The sequence below is a fragment of the Lissotriton vulgaris genome, chromosome 10, assembly GCF_964263255.1.
Source record: "Lissotriton vulgaris chromosome 10, aLisVul1.2, whole genome shotgun sequence".
NCBI lineage: Eukaryota > Metazoa > Chordata > Amphibia > Caudata > Salamandridae > Lissotriton > Lissotriton vulgaris.
In genome coordinates, this window is record NC_141698.1 from 116,744,818 (window position 1) to 116,761,271 (window position 16,454).

Sequence of the window (16,454 nt, forward strand, 5' to 3'; positions counted from 1 at the left end):
AAGTGCATAATATTTGCGATTCGGTAAAAATCGCAATTTTTACCGAATCGCAAATATTATGCGAATTCCAATTTGCGATTTCGCAATTCACATTGATTGCTATGGGCCAAAAGGCCCATAGGAATCAATGGGAATTGCGAATTCTTAAATTAGAATTCGCAAAATGTTGATGCATTCCATGGGTGCAGGGGGGCTCCAAAGGACCCCCCCCTGCACCCCTAAAATGTATTTTGAAGTGCATGTTTCAAACACACATGTCCTAAGGACATGTGTGTCTGTAACATGACAGTGTATTTAAATGCAAATTTGAGCATTTTAACACATTTTCGCAAATTACCACGAGGTTCAACCTCATGGTAATTTGCACCCCAGATTTGCGAATTCGCAATTTTAAAATTAATCATGCATTGCTTTTAAGGAATCGCAAATTTGCGATTCCTTAAAAGCAATTGCATTTTTGGAATTCGCAAAAAATAGCGATTTCAACAAAAATGCTTGATGCATCCCAGAAACCTATTTAGGAATCGCAAACGGCTGAATTTTTGCGATTCGCACCGTTTGCACTTCCTAAATAAGTTGATGCATGTGGGCCCACATGTTGGCTGACCGGAAGAAGGAGCTGACGCCTACAGGGGGTGTCAGTCTCGTGCTTTCATTGACATCAATAAAGCAAGACAGTCTTCCGCCACGGCTTCATGTTCAACCCACTTGGATTTTATCAAAGTCTTTATTAAAGGCAATGTTAGCGCACCCACTTGGGCTTAATTTGTGCACACTACGGAATACCAGAAGGCCATGGCAGTGGCCACGCCCACCTGGGCAGGGACTGATTATTTAAAAGATGCGTGAACAATATGGGCTTACATTTCCTTATGACTATGCTGCTGAAGAAAGGACATTCCCGAAACATGTTTGCCATTTGTATTTGAGTGAAGATGTTTCTCGTGACTGGGAGCCTGCAGGCATACGGTCAATAAAATTTGCAAAGCATACTTACTTCTCGAGGCCTCTCTCGAATGGGTTCCTGTTTAGATTTGTATATATATATATATATATATATATATATATATATATATATATATATTACCTACTGGCGGTCGCCAGTAGGTAGTTATAGTTAGGATTGTTTTCCATAGGAAATCCTCAATATTCTATTTGGAATAACTTTGGCCCTGGTGTATGAGTCTTTGCGAATTTCTCAAAGAAGATGGCTAGGTTCGCTGCACTCCTTCCCTGAAAGTTTGGGGGGGATTGGTCAAGTGGGGGCTGAGATATAAGGGGGGTCCCAAAACGTGTTTTCTCAATGTTATTTTCCATAGGACCTTTAGACTCGGCTACAGTTCGAACGGGTGAATGAATTTATAAGAAATTTGCCAAAACTGTAGAGTCTTGTTCGCAGATTACGCTTTTTTTGGAATGGTGTAAATCCGTTCAGTAGTTGTTGAGAAAATTAAAGTTGAAGTCAATTATATATCTATAGGCGCGCACACGTGCGCGCACCCAAGCGGCTGCGCGCGCGAGCGGAATTCTGCTGCGTGACGTCTGTTAACGTTCGATTCGAAGGAAATCAGGAAGTTTTGTCCGCCATTTTGTCACTGCGAGTAAATATATTGTTCATTTCAAAGCGTTGAAACATGGAAAGGGGAGAAGGTAGAGATTGTCTTCCTGCGTAGGTTTTCTCGGGGTGTGCAGTAAGGCCCTTAAACGCAAAAAGATATAATTTTTCCCCGAAAAAAAAATACGGGGTGCGCGCACTCGGTCGCGCACACCTATTTACAAGAGTGTGGAAAAGGAGGTAAATCAGAAGTTTGAGTGCTTTGATATAAGGTGGCTCTGAAAAGAGCCCTTGTGTTAATTGAGTGTTTTCTGCATTTATAAGTACCGATGCAGAGCCTGATGTTGCAGAGGAAGATTCTGTTTCCCTCATTCGTGAAATGAACACCGTCTCTCCTATAGACGTCTTGCATGTGGTAGCGCAAGTTGTTGTGGTAAATAGAACCCATGCTATAATCTCTGAGGAACGCAGAAACAGATTTATTTACATGTCTCCTTGCTTTCTCAAATTGTGCACAATGGTGATTGGACCAATTCCATTTCTGTCTTTGGCATATATTGGAATATACCAAGGCAGATCGAGGAAAAAGTGTCATCAATTGTCGAAAGGTGTCTTTTAGAAGCATTTCCAGGCCTACCCCAGTGATTGTGCCTAGATCGTTCCCACCACAGTGCACAATTATAAGGTCTGGTTCTGGGAGATGCATAAAAGTTTTCACCAATGGAATCAATTGGTGACATTTCAATCCTCTTTTGGAAATCCATGTTATGTGTACATTTGGTAAGCTGAGGTTGCAAATTCGTCTGCTTACTGCATATTTTTCACTCCAGTGAATATAACTGTGTCCTATTAGCCAGACCTTCATTTTCAAGGGATTTGTAGTCGTCCTCCGATCGGTTCTGGAAGTGGAATGGTAGTTAGAAGTTGAAATTTTAAATAAAGAAAAAGGAAGAGGCTGGGTGTGGTTAAAAAAATAAAAATGACTGGTTGATTGTAACAAGTGGAGAGTGAACAGGTCAATGTTTATGTTAAACGAAAAGTACTATTGGGTGTGAAAAAACAAGACATGTAACAGAGTTGTGTATTGGCAGGTGTTTCTGGAGGGAAAATAGTGTTCTTAGTTTGTTGTAGAACGTTGAGACATGAACTTTTGACCTCTGCCTTCAGCAAGGTGCAGAATGAGGTGTTACCATGGAAACAGCCGGAGATGGCAGTTGGTGATGGGTTCACTCTTTGGTGCCTCTGCATCTGAGTCTGTTCTCTGGTGGCTGGAGGACAACTGTTTGTTATTGTGGCGATGAAAGGGTGATAAGGAGAGAAATACGACATAGCGTCTGGCCTGTAGAAGCGTGGGAGCAGTGATTAACTCTGAGTGAAGCGGAACTGTGTCGGTGCTTAGTAACAGTAAAAAAAAAATGTTAACAGTGGTATAACTGTCTTTACGGTGCGCAACCTACTAAGAAAAAGTTCACGGGCCGTAATTGGCTTGCAGGTTCTAGTATCAGTAAGTGAGGTCGAGAAAAGAAAACATTCAGGACTTTATTTATGAAGGCCTTGCGCCACTGGTGCGTTACTTTTTCCCATTTTAAAAAATGAGGCACTGGCGGCGGAAGGTCTTCATAAATAAGGTCCTCAGTGACTACAGTTAAGGTTATGTGGAACCCATGAATAGTTATTCAATATGAAATCATTTCAGTTGAGATTATGGATTAAAAGAGAAACCGTGAATATTTGAAATGTTTATTTAGAAATGTACTGTTTTAAAGGCAAATCATTATGTAATATGAGTACAGAAATTGCAAAAAACACAGTAATTGGTATTGTCAGTAGTACATGGAATACAAACGCTATAGTTGAAGAAAAATGAATATAGTTGGAAAAAAACATTGTACACTCTTATAAGGAAGTATATTATATTTTAATAAATGGAAGAAGGTCTCTGGCCTTTCAGTTTGGGAACGATATATGAAAATGCAAGTGGTTATACATCATTACTTTATGAATCAGCTGTCAAACAACACGAAATTATAATGTCCACTGTTAGTAAAGCAAATAGGTCTGTTCTTCAAAAGAAAATATGGAAAAGAACGTGAAGAATATAGAAAACCAAAAGGAAATGAGGACGTCAATGGCTTGTTTGAGAGTTATTGAAGCATTGTTTAGGGAAAATAGGTAGCTTCTGCTTGTAACAGGAAATCAGTTTTATTATTTGAAAACATGTCAGCCATCCAATTGAGAAGATGAAAGGAGCATTCATGATCTTTCATTATTGGAGCGTCTTTTACCATCATAGGGCAGCTCAGTGGGTTTTCGATGTAGCTCTCTGTTAGGAAATCTTGCGCCGCTGCGAATATATTCCAATGAGCCAGCACTCCTTGTATCGCTGCAAAGGCCATAAACCCTCCGGAAAGTATGTCAGCTATCCAATGGAAAAGAGTAAAGCAGTACTGATGATCTGTTATAATCGGAGCGTCTTTTACCATCAGAGGGAGCTCGGTGGGTTTTCGATGTAGCTCGCTGTTAGGAAAGAGTTAAGTGTCCATTGTGTAGGCAAAGTATGCAGCAAGTGCCTCTAACATGAAATCATTGTTATCATCTGAAAACATGTCAGCCATCCAATTGAGAAGATGAAAGGAGCATTCATGATCTGTCATTATTGGAGTGTCTTTTACCATCATTGGGCAGCTCGGTGGGTTTTCGATGTAGCTCTCTGTTAGGAAATCTTGCGCCGCTGCGAATATATTCCAATGACCCAGAACTCCTTGTATCGCTGCAAAGGCCATAAACCCTCCGTTGTAACAAAGCTGTTCATGATCAAGTAACGGATTCATGAGGTAATTGTAATTCGGTTCAGGAGGTACCAAATTGCAGAGACATAAATCCAGGGCCCACGTGAAATCACAGCTCAGGCAATGAAATACAGGCTGCACACAGGTGAAATGCGAATATCGAAATGATAATCGATATGAAGTATTCAAAGTCGAGAGTGGTAAGATGCCGTAGTAGTCAAGCATCCTCTGGCGAAATAGTTCTAAGTGGCCCGGCTCGTTTGCGAAGGCAGGAGGGACATCCATTTTGAATTTCCCAAGATGGTACAGGAAACGGCTCAGCACCGCTGGTTGTATAGCAACTCCACAGAATTAGGTCGTCGGCTATGCAGTGGAGAGGAGCAGAATGACTTGATACATTTTCTAGGAGTCTAGTCACTTATATATTGCTTAGTGGTTATTAAAAAAGTAGCTTTTTTTGAACTGGAGGATGCGTTAAAAAATAAGGGAGTGATTTGAGGGAGTTGTAAAGCAAGGTCAATTTTTTTTACATTAATGCTGTTTTCTGTGAATGTTAGCTTAGTGAAAGATATGTGTGTGACCAGATGCAACGTTCAGTTTTAAATGTGACAATGGCGCTCTTGTTCATGTCTTCCGATTCAAGGTCGGTATTCGCTGCCAAATACAAAGATTAAGAAACGCATGCGTGGGGTACATAGTGTGCATTCTTAAAGGAAAGTAAATGAAGGGTTATTTTTACCGCGTTAGCATTGTCGTTTAAAAAGTTATAGTGATTTCTATTGTATGTGAAGAAAGTGTCACTGATGAAGACTGAAAATAAATCCTTATAAATGATACGGACTGGTGTATTTTAGAAAAGGTTTGTAACATTACATGAATTGTGGAAAAAAAATAATGTAATTGAAAGTGTATGGTTTGAAAATGAAAAGTAGAGGTTTATAGTTCATGTTTTGAAAGCAGTTCTAGAGGGTCAGAAGAAAGTGTATGGTTTGAAAATGAAAAGTAGAGGTTTATAGTTCACGTTTTGAAAGCAGTTCTAGAGGGTCAGATGCATGATAGATTTATTAAAAATAGAACATGTTTTTAAATAGTATTTTGGAAAAAATATGTGTCTTTATGTACTATTTACATTATGTGCCTGTTGCGTATTCTTTGAGTTTTAGTAATCCTGTGTCTTATAAGTTTTCTAGGGGCGGTTTGAGGTTCATGGTGGGTTTGGGCAGGGAGGGTAGGTTGGGGGTTTGTAATAGGGGGTTTGGCTGGGGTGGAGTGCGGAGTTTAGTGAAAAGTGAGGGGGGCGGGGAGTTACGGTGTTTGGTAATGGAGCAGAGTCAGAGGACGCCACATTTGTGTTATGGGCTGCCACGGAAATATGTATTTATTCTCAGAGGTTTATTATATTAAGGATATATATTAGCATGGTGGCTCTTGTCGTTTTGTTGTTTTGTGTATGTTTATAATGCTGGTTCTGTAGTTTTTGTTTATGGACCTTATTGCGACACACAGGGGATTTACGTTGCACAGTTGGCGATCAAAGACTTAGGAAATAAAACTTTATAATTGTAAGGGCTGTAAGCGATAGAAATCGCCCGTTCTCGGTGTAAAAAATATCACCGCTATTGGTGGTATTTTCTACTGTGTTAGTACTCGAAGGAGACTAGTAACATATATGTGTAATAAAATTATGTAATAGGCTCAGCATTTTCCTTATCTTGGAGAGCAAAAGTTGATTTTACATAGCAATAAGTCTCTTATAATTAAGGGACGGAGTGTATATAGTGCTATTTAGTACTCTGCTATGTGATTGATGTCGAATATTTCATAAGAGGAGGCTTTAAAAGATTTACGATAAACTGGTTTTCTAGGGAAGTGGGTGGAGTGTTCCGTGTAAATTGCAGAATAGAAACTAGTAAGAACCAATTGGAAGTGTTGTTTTAAAGTCACATGACTGCACATGCGTGTCTCGACGCCTGTACGCGATAGGTGGGTGCGCGCACCCGGTCGCGCACTATAAGAAACCGGCGAGAAAATATCAGCTAATATGCTCTTCAAGCTTGTTTTGGTACAAAGAGTTAGTTCTGAAAAGAACTTTTTTTTTTTTTTTTTTTTTTTGGAAACAAGTGTTATGATGCTTTTTATTTCTTAAAGTTGCGACAACATTTTTCAGTATGTCATACTATCCAAATAAAGTGAAGAAATTTAACTTTTCTTGGAGCATTTATGACTCTCAATTATTTGTTTAATTAGAGTAAAGCTTTGCTCTCCGTATACAAGAAGTTCTCCACAGTTCGTGCATTTCATGTGCACGTTCTCCAGATATGGTCTCAAGTCCATCTCAGCACTCGATGGAGATACAGGTCGTCCACCGGAAGATGTGTTGATTACTTCTGATGGTAATAGCGTGGCCTCCGTTTTTCTTGTGAAAAGTGGTCGCTCATTTTCATCAGATTCGGAAGATGAATGCGGAACGGTAGCCATTGTATCGAAGTCTTCGGGAAGATGTTCGACGTTGTTGTCTCTTGAGAGTAGAAAAGAAAGTGATGGTAGTGGGTGGAGTGCTGCGTGTAAATTGCAGAATAGAAACTACCAAGAACCAATTAGAAGTGTTGTTTAGAAGTCACATGACTTCCCATGGGAGTGTCAGGTCCTGTACGCGATAGAAGGGTGCGCGCACCCGGTCTCGCACTAAAATAAAGCGGCGAAAAAACATCTTATAATATGCTCTTCGAGCATGTTTTGGTGGAAAGAGTTAGTTCTGAAAAGAACTTTTTTTTTTTTTTTTGGGGGGGAAAGAAGTGTTATAATGCTTTCGATTTCTTAAAGTTGCTACTACATTTCTCAGTATGTAATAGTTTGAAAATGAAGTGAAGAAATTTATCTTTTCTTGGGGTATTTGTGACTTTCAATTTTCAGTTTAATAAGAACGAGGCTCTGCTCTCCATACAAAAGAATTTCTCCACACTCGTTGCATTTCATATGCACCTTCGCAAGATATGGTCTCAAGTCCATCTCAGCACTCGATGGAGATACAGGTCGTCCACCAGAAGATGTGCTGGCCACCTCTGATGGTAATAGCGTGGCCAGGGCTCTTGTCGATGCTTTTGCATAATGCTCAGGATGCCTTTGTTTAACATGCCGCTGCATGGTGTGTGCAGAAAAGGAATATTTTTTATTTGGATTTCCCCTTGAGAGCTCCGAATTGCATATCGTGCAGGTTACTTTTGGCGCATTCACTTTCTTTTGATCTTCAGGATAAGTGAAAAATTGCCAAATGAAAGATTCCTTTTTTCTTCTTAACGGTGGTCGCTCATTTCCTTCAGATTCGGAAGATGAATCTGGTAGGGAAGCCATTTCAGCAAAGACTTCCGGAAGATGCTCGACGTTGTTGTCTCTTGAGAGTAGAAAAGATTGTGAGGAAAGTGGGCGGAGTGCTTCGTGTATATTCCAGAACAGAAACTACTAATAACCAATTGGAAGTTTTGTTTTCAAGTCACGTGACTTTAGATGCGCTTCTCAGGACGTGTAGGCGGTGACACTATGTAGTTATGAACGTGATTACATACTTAGGAACTAGCATTCAAAAAAACTATGAAATTCACTGAAAAAACCATAGGTTTTACACACGTTATAGTTAGGAATTAGCATTTGAAAAACCTATGAAATTCACTGAAAAAACCATAGGTTTGACACCAGTTATAGTTAGCTGGAAATTTTACTGACATAAAACCAATGAAATTCCACGTTATAGTTAGTTGGACTCACTATAACTTGCGCGTGTAATGCACTGCTGATGACATTACATATTACATCACTCATGACATGGTCAGTGACATCACTTATGACATCACTGATGACAGACCTCCTTTAAGTGTAATGTAACCCTTAAAACACATATTGAAAAATAGAAATTAACATTTTCAAAAAAATGGACATACCCATACCAGTTACAACAACCAATTCAGTAATTCCACCATCTATATACACATTCTCTCATTCACCAATAGTTCTATATAGTTACTCATACATATACTCACTCATCATATGTAGTGATACACCTATACATCCTGTTACACACCGACAATCATCCAAAAGTTACTCACACACATACTCACACATGCAAATAAACTATTGAACATCCATTTATTTGCATATAAACTATACACACTCAACCACCCATACAGTCCTGCACATATGGTGTCTTCTAAACACATACAAAGAGAGAGTTAGTCATTCATGCATCTATGTGATTAGTAATACCCCCATGAAACCATAGAAACACTCATACTGATACTAAAAAAAATCTAAGAACCCAAATACCTACACATGTGGGTACTCATCAACCCATGCAGCCAGTTATTCACAAAGTGAAACATTGATACATATATTTAAATATTTAAACATTACTCGCTAATATATGTATTCACTAAGGTACACTTAATAAGCCAGTTATCCAATCATTTCTTTTTGAAAAAAACATTCATTAAGACAATAATTTAAACATTTATTCTTTCCTCGACCTTTACATATACATATATAAAACATATTTATTTTTTAGAAAGACACACATTCACTGGATGGTGTCATAAGTGATGTCACTGACCATGTCATGAGTGATGTAATATGTAATGTCATCAGCAGTGCATTACACGCGCAAGTTATAGTGAGTCCAACTAACTATAACGTGGAATTTCATTGGTTTTATGTCAGTAAAATTTCCAGCTAACTATAACTGGTGTCAAACCTATGGTTTTTTCAGTGAATTTCATAGGTTTTTCAAATGCTACTTCCTAACTATAACGTGTGTAAAACCTATGGTTTTTTCAGTGAATATATATATATATATATATATATATATATATATATATATATATATATATATATATATATATATATATATATATATATATACATATATGTAAAATTCCAATATGCACATCCTGTTGAATGACTTTCGTTTGCAACGGCCTGCTGCTCTCTGCCAACGAAGGTGTGCTGGCCAAGCTCCAGGTTATTCAGAACACGGCGGCCCGCCTAGTCCTCAATGTCCCCCCGAGAACTGCATCTAAGCCCCTCCTTGAGCAACTGCACTGGCTTTCAATCCGGCAGAGAACTAAATTTAAAATATGTTGTTTGATACATAAATGTCTAAATGGACAAGGGCCCGCCTACCTTGAAAACAAATTTGTTCCTTATATTCAAACTCGATCTCTCAGGTCGAGCAATAATCTTCTTCTAGTGGTGCCCCGTGCTAAAAGGGCTAGACATGGGAGCAAAGCACTATCAATAACAGGACCCACATTATGGAACAAACTTCCTCTGTCTCTGAGACAGTGTACAGAACATTTCAAATTCAGGAGACAACTGAAAACCGTACTGTTCAGAAATGAGATCTAGTTCTTACTCTATCCACACCCTCTGTTCGACCGGCTCCAAAAGCGCAGAGATACTCCACTGGGAGTTGATTCAAGCGCTATATAAACCAGCAAATAAATAAATAAATAAACCTTGTATAGACGTCCTCTGCCATACCCTCCACCCCAGCATGAGTGTAGTCATGCTTCATTTGAGCCGGTGGTTTCCGGTGGCACCGGCACTTAATTTGTTTCCATTGCTCGCACCAGCACTTAATTGTCAACACTGACCTGACAGTCTGCCATATGGTGGCGCTGCCCTTCTAATTTAGAGATGAGCAGAACAACGGTTGTTTATGAATGCAATATACATTCAAAATTATTAATACCTGCCTCCCCAGCCATTCCTTCAGCTTTGGGGACCTGCAATAATCTGCACTGTTGTACTTGCAGGCGAGAGAGATGGTTAGCAGTTGTTTTGGTACGTCATTGGCAGCGATGACTGGGCAATGGGTGGGGCAACCTGCAGTGGCCTCCAGGTCAGGGCCCTGGCACTTATTATTTTACAAATTAAGCACTTGGTAGCATGACAGACAAGTATGATAAGGAAAAGGCAAACCACATTCTGTATGTATTTGGTACTTGCCTCATGAGTGACTTCCTGTGAAGCCACAAATCAATGTCTACTTTTCCAAGAACTCCCCTTGAGCCCCTTCCATCTGTGCCTGACATTTATTTCCATCTGCTTGATTCATTGCTGGTCTTCTAGTTCAGATGACCATTCTTGCATGCTCTGTGTAGTCTGATAATTAATAGGATATGTAAGATAAAGTACCCTATGCTACCTTTTATAAGGTCATGGAACTCCAACCTTACTTGCAATACCATCTAATATATGGATGAGGGTATTTTATTCCTATAACAAATGGTTACCTTTCCCACAAACTACTGAAATCCATAGTGTCTTGATCTGTCACGTTCAATGCAGATATGAAGAATAAACACATAATAAGTACTGCAAAAAAAAAGAAAAAACAGCAGTGTCATTTCAATCAGATTTTTTTAAAATACCGTGTTGAAACAAGCACATATCCGATCTTTCCTGCAACGGCCCAAAGAGTAGAATAAACGAATATGTTTTCATAAATATCTTTTTTACACTGAACTCTTTTAATTTCTGGAAAACATACCAGAAGAAGGAAAATGCAGTTCCTGTTTTCCTTGTTTAAACCTCACCTGTATTTATACTCCGTGTCCTGTCTTCACTCTGGCAGCTGGATCTGGCAGCAGGCATTGTGACTTCAGAACTCAACTGTAATATTTTATTACAGTTGAACTGCAACATCTTTTCCCTATTACAAGCAACTAGAGATGTCACAAGTGAACTGTAACGGCTAGTTAGAGATGGGCTTTTAAGCAGGAATTGCAGGCTCCCTTGTGTTACACAGCTGTCACATCCTTTGAAATCTGCCCTTACTTACGGCCACATGCATCAAGGTATTTAGGAGTCGCAAACGGTGCGGTTCGGTAAAATCGGCCGTTTGCGATTCCTAAGTATCTTTTTAGTATGCATCAATCATTTTTGGAAAAATCTCTATTTTTAGCGATTTCCAAGATTGCGATTGCTTCTAAGGAATCGCAAACATGCGATTCCTTAAAAGCAATGCATGATTGTTTTTAAAATTGCGAATTCGCAATTAGGGGGTGCAAATTACCACGAGGGTGAACCTCGTGGGAATTTGCGAAAAAGAATTAAAATGCTCGAATTAGCATTTTAAACACTGTCATGTTACAGACACACATGTCCTTAGGACATGTGCGTGTGAAACATCAACTTTAAAATACATTTCAGGGGTGCAGGGGGGGGTCCTTTGGACCCCCCCCTGCACCCATGGAATGCATTAACATTTTGCGAATTCTAATTTGCGAATTCGCAATTCCCAGTGATTCCTATGGGCCTTTTGGCCCATAGGAATCAATGGGAAATGTGAAATTGCCAATGAGAATTCGCATAATATTTGCGATTCGGTAAAAATTGTGATTTTTACCGAATCGCAAATATTATGAGAAAATATACATGCATCCCATTTTGCGAATTCCAAATTGCGATTCCCTATTTTTCGCAATTTGGAATTCGCAAACGGCCGGGATGATGCATGTGGCTGTTTGTGTTTTATCCATGTCCCTCATTTCTCCTCCAAAAAACTCTTCCTTTGCCATCCTTTGCCTTGACTTCCTTTCGATCTCGAGTCAGTCTCAGCAGATCTCCGCTTGTCTCCGGTGCTGTCTCTCACATCTAACGTCTCTCAAACCAGCTCAGTTCCCCAAGTGGTGTTGGGGGAATGGGGGTATATCTCATCATCTTCTGCCGTAGGCACCTACAAACTAATTTGATACTGGTGCCAGCAAGGCAACTCTGGACCCCACCCTCTGAGTCATAGTTCCCTTATATTTATATGTATACGTTTTATATAGCGCTAGCTAGACCTGTGGGTATCAGAGCGCTTTACAGAATTAAGAGCCGGGCAATAATCCAGTCGCCTAGTAAATTTGTTGAGGCCTCATTTATTTTAGAGAGGTAATGTTGACTGGTTCTCTTTCTTCCATTCGTTCATTCTACACAGAGAATCGCCTAGCTCAATCCTCCGCCTCTGGTATAAGATTGTCAATAACGCTGGTGCCTGATTCCTCCTCTACATCTACATGGCCTCTTCAGACCCCCCCCCCCCCCCCCGCCCCCCCCGCATCCTGAAATCTTCCCCTTGCCCATCAGAACTAGAGCCTCGTCCTTCTACATTTTGCAAAAAAAAATCTGCAATTTCATAAACCCTTATTTTTGGGTAGATGTTAATCTATTAGTGACGAAGGCTCAGCATCCTTAAGGTTTGTTATCAGGTTAAACACACATAAGCATTGACCTCCAAGTGGGTGCATAAGCGTTTAATGACATTACCTATTGACTTTGGCATTCTGAGCCTGTCCTTCAGCCTCAACCTTCCCCACGGCCTCCAAAGGCGGGAGATATTCCACACACCCTACCGGCCAAGACATTGAATTTGTCAAAGTCACAAACAAATGAATAGCTCTGTAACTAACAACCCAGAAAATGCCTGAGTTTTTGAAAAGGACGGATGGACAGACATTTCGAAAGAATCAGACATGACAAAAGGCGGACCTGCAGGGGCCTGCCCTGAGCCAGCAGGTCGCAGAGGTTGTGTTTAACGCACGAACTGTCCTTGTGCTCACGGTTGGCTGAATATCAAAGGGATGGACGGAAAGGTGGCTTGATAGAGTCCGGATGGGACGGTGAAAGCAATCATGTGCCAGGCAGGAGATATCTCTCGCCTGGTGCACACACCACCTGTGAGATCCATGCCTCCTGCAGGCTGAGGCTTCCAGTCCAGGCAAGCACAGCATTGCCTCTCAAAGAACTGGCCAGCCTGACACACAGAAGCCCAGCAATCCGCAGGGGAGCCGCGTCCTGGAATAACAGGTGTTGCTGATGCTCAACTCAGCGGTACTCATTCTAGTGATCCCAACGTGATGGAAGACGAAGGTGCCAATTCATTACTGAATGACGCAGGGATGTTTACGCTGCTTGCATAGCGTGTACGTGTGTGCGGCGCACTGTGGAATACACAGCGGTGGCTCCCCCGCTAAGGCGGAGGAGCGTCGCCTCACTGCTCACTGAGGAATAGGACACGTTACAACGCAGACATTTACAACGCATGCCTTTACAGCACAGTTTTTACATTGCAACATCCATTACAACGCATGATTTTACAACGCATTTCATCACAATGCATTTTTAGAAACTACATTTACAACGCATTCCATTACAACGCATATCAATACAACGCATACCATTACAACGCATAATACTTTTAGGGCAACAGTAGGGTAAGTGTTGAATAGTGTAAGGTAAAAATTACTATTCCCACTCTAAGGAGTGCAACAGTAGGGTAAGTGTTGGATAGTGTAGGGGTAAAAATGAGTATTCCCCATTACTTATCTTTTAATGCGTTGTAATGGCATGCATTGTAATGGCATGCGTTGTAGTGACATGCTTTATAATTGCTGCTTTGTAATGGCATGCGATGTAAAGGCTGTTGCTTTGTAATGACTGCGTTGTAAATGTAGTGCGTTGTAATGACTGCGTTGTAAATGTAGTGCTTTGTAATGACTGTGTTGCAATGGCTGTGAGCCGTTCAAAAGGGAAACATAAAATGATAATAACACATGATTATCATTGTATTTTTCCATGGCTCTGCTGGGTAGGGGGTGGGCTGTTACAGAGGAGCAGGAGGAGGAGTTGTGAGCACTCTCTCAAGTGCCCATGACTGTTTGGCCGGCCGTCTTGGGCCAGCCAAATGGTCATTCACACTTAGCATGTTCTCCACCAGGCTGTCCCTGTCTGATCGCTGAACCACAATGCCCAAACCAATCCCAATGCTGCTGTAACCCAGCGTCATGATTGGCTATGGGATTCTGGGAGACTGTGTGCTTCCTGCTACCGGAGAAGAGAAGAGGACGGAGGAGAGGCGGCAACCGGCAGTATCCAGGCAAGTTTTTTTTTTCTTTCTTTTTCCCCCCCTCTCTCCCCCTCCCGCCCAACCACCCCCGTTTGGTAGCAGCTGCTACTGCACTGAAGTGGACAAAAAAGTGGTGGATGGCACTCCTGAATGAATATACTTCACAAAAAATACTCCAATAACAGTGTATCAGGACAGAGTGTCTGGCAGTGTGTAATTTGAGAAAGACCTCACTATAGGTGGTAGTGAGGATTATTCACTTACCGACTTAAGTTGTGAGGGCCATGCTAGTCATGTCCGTGGGTGTGGGGGAAAGAAACAAGTTCTTTTTAATTACCCTCACACACCCTAGTGGAGTCATGCTTCATCATCGGGTCAGCCCAACCCCTAAAAGTCGGGGTGGCCTCAACCACAGTGTTGGGTAGCTCTTCAGATAGATGAAAGAAGGGGGACTTAAAGATAAAAAAACCTCAATCCGACCCCTGGTTTCCTTTTATTCTTGGGTCTGGCTGGGTCAATAAAATTCTAAAAAACGTGTCTCTTTGGATTTTAATGGTCCTAAGACCCTAGTGCCGACATGTTTCAGTCCAAAGGGGCCATGAAGGTCCAGGACTTTCTTCAGGACTGGAGATGAACCCCACCTCTATGTGTAGGGAATTAAAGGATGGAAGGTCCCTATCCTATTCGTGTGGCGAGGGAAGAGTAGCTTCTCCTCGTGTATGTTAAAAATGTCTCTGTGTTGCCAGGCTCCCTCCAGTTTATGGGGGCTTTGTGCTTCTCAAAGGACCGAAATATGCGGTTTTGTGGTCTCAGATCGAGATCTCACCCGTCATCTGAACCTGTTGCGGTCTCGGTCCCCGGCTCTGCGAGGTTCAGATGACGGGTGAGATCTCGATCTGAGACCACAAAACTGCATATTTCGGTCCTGGTACTGTTATTGGAGTATTTTTTGTGAAGTATAATCCCCAGGGAGGACATACTCTGGTTATTTCCCTCTCCAACCCCCCGACCACTGGTAAGTGCACCGGTGGCCTTTTGTGTTAACCGCACCTGAATGAATCTCAGCCACTGATAAGTACCCTGTTCACATCCCAGTCCATTGGTATTTTGTACATCATGTCACCTTAGTTTGTACCCAGCCATATTTCAAATCAGTCATGACCCTGCTCCATTAGGAACAGTCCAGCCCGTATTGCAGAGAATATGTGGCATTACAACGCCACATATTACATCACGCTAGGTAACAACGCAGACGTTACATCGTTCGCGTTGTTACCACGCATGGCATTACAACGCAAGTTGTTTCTACGACTTTCACTAGATGGCGCGCTAGATTTAGGAATGGTATACATTCCTATTCCTACTCCAGTTAGCGCAACAGCAAGGAATGTGTGGGACTTAAAATCCAGCACATTCCCTGGTGTGCAACGCCATCTAGCGCACGTCGTTGAAACAACTTGCGATGTAATGCCATGTGTGGTAAAAACGCGGGCGTTGTAACGTCCGCGTTGTTACTAACGTGCGTGGTACAGACAGCGTTGTAAACGCTGTCTCCCATTGCAGGGCCAGGTAAAAAATTAAAATATATCTTTTTAGATCCTTATTATGTATCATGAACTGAGGTACAGCAATCTTCAATCCACATAATTTAGAAAAGGATTATACACAATGGACATCATTGAAAGGTCTTTAGGGGTAGCAGCTGTGATCCGTGGCGAGCTATTTGCGACCCTTGGAACTGCTGTTGCGATCCGTAGCCTCAGAGTTGGAATAACCCATGCCAGTAACACAGTGACAGCTTGCCCTTATGGACGCCAGTCTCTTCGTACTATGTCAATGTTGTTAGTACACTAATAGTAAATGATATATTATATTTTTCACTATTAGTGTAATAGAAATGGAGTTCAATTAGCGGGACCATGACCTTTCCCGGCAGTTGAGGTAAGTAAAAAATGCTTTTAAATGTATGTTGAGTGTGTTCTTGAGGGTGAGAGTGTTTGTGTGCAAGAGAGAGTGTGTGTGTAAGTGTGAATGTGTAAGCATGTGTGCTAATGAAAGTGAAGCTCAAAAGGCATATGATGTCACTTTCGCTCCCTTGGTGATTTAAAATGAATTGATGTAAATTGCTTGCAGTCTGCCTCTCACTCCTGTTTCTACCAGAATGCAACAAGATAAGAGCATCACCCTGATCACTCATGCAAGGCACCAAGATGCTTCCCACATATGC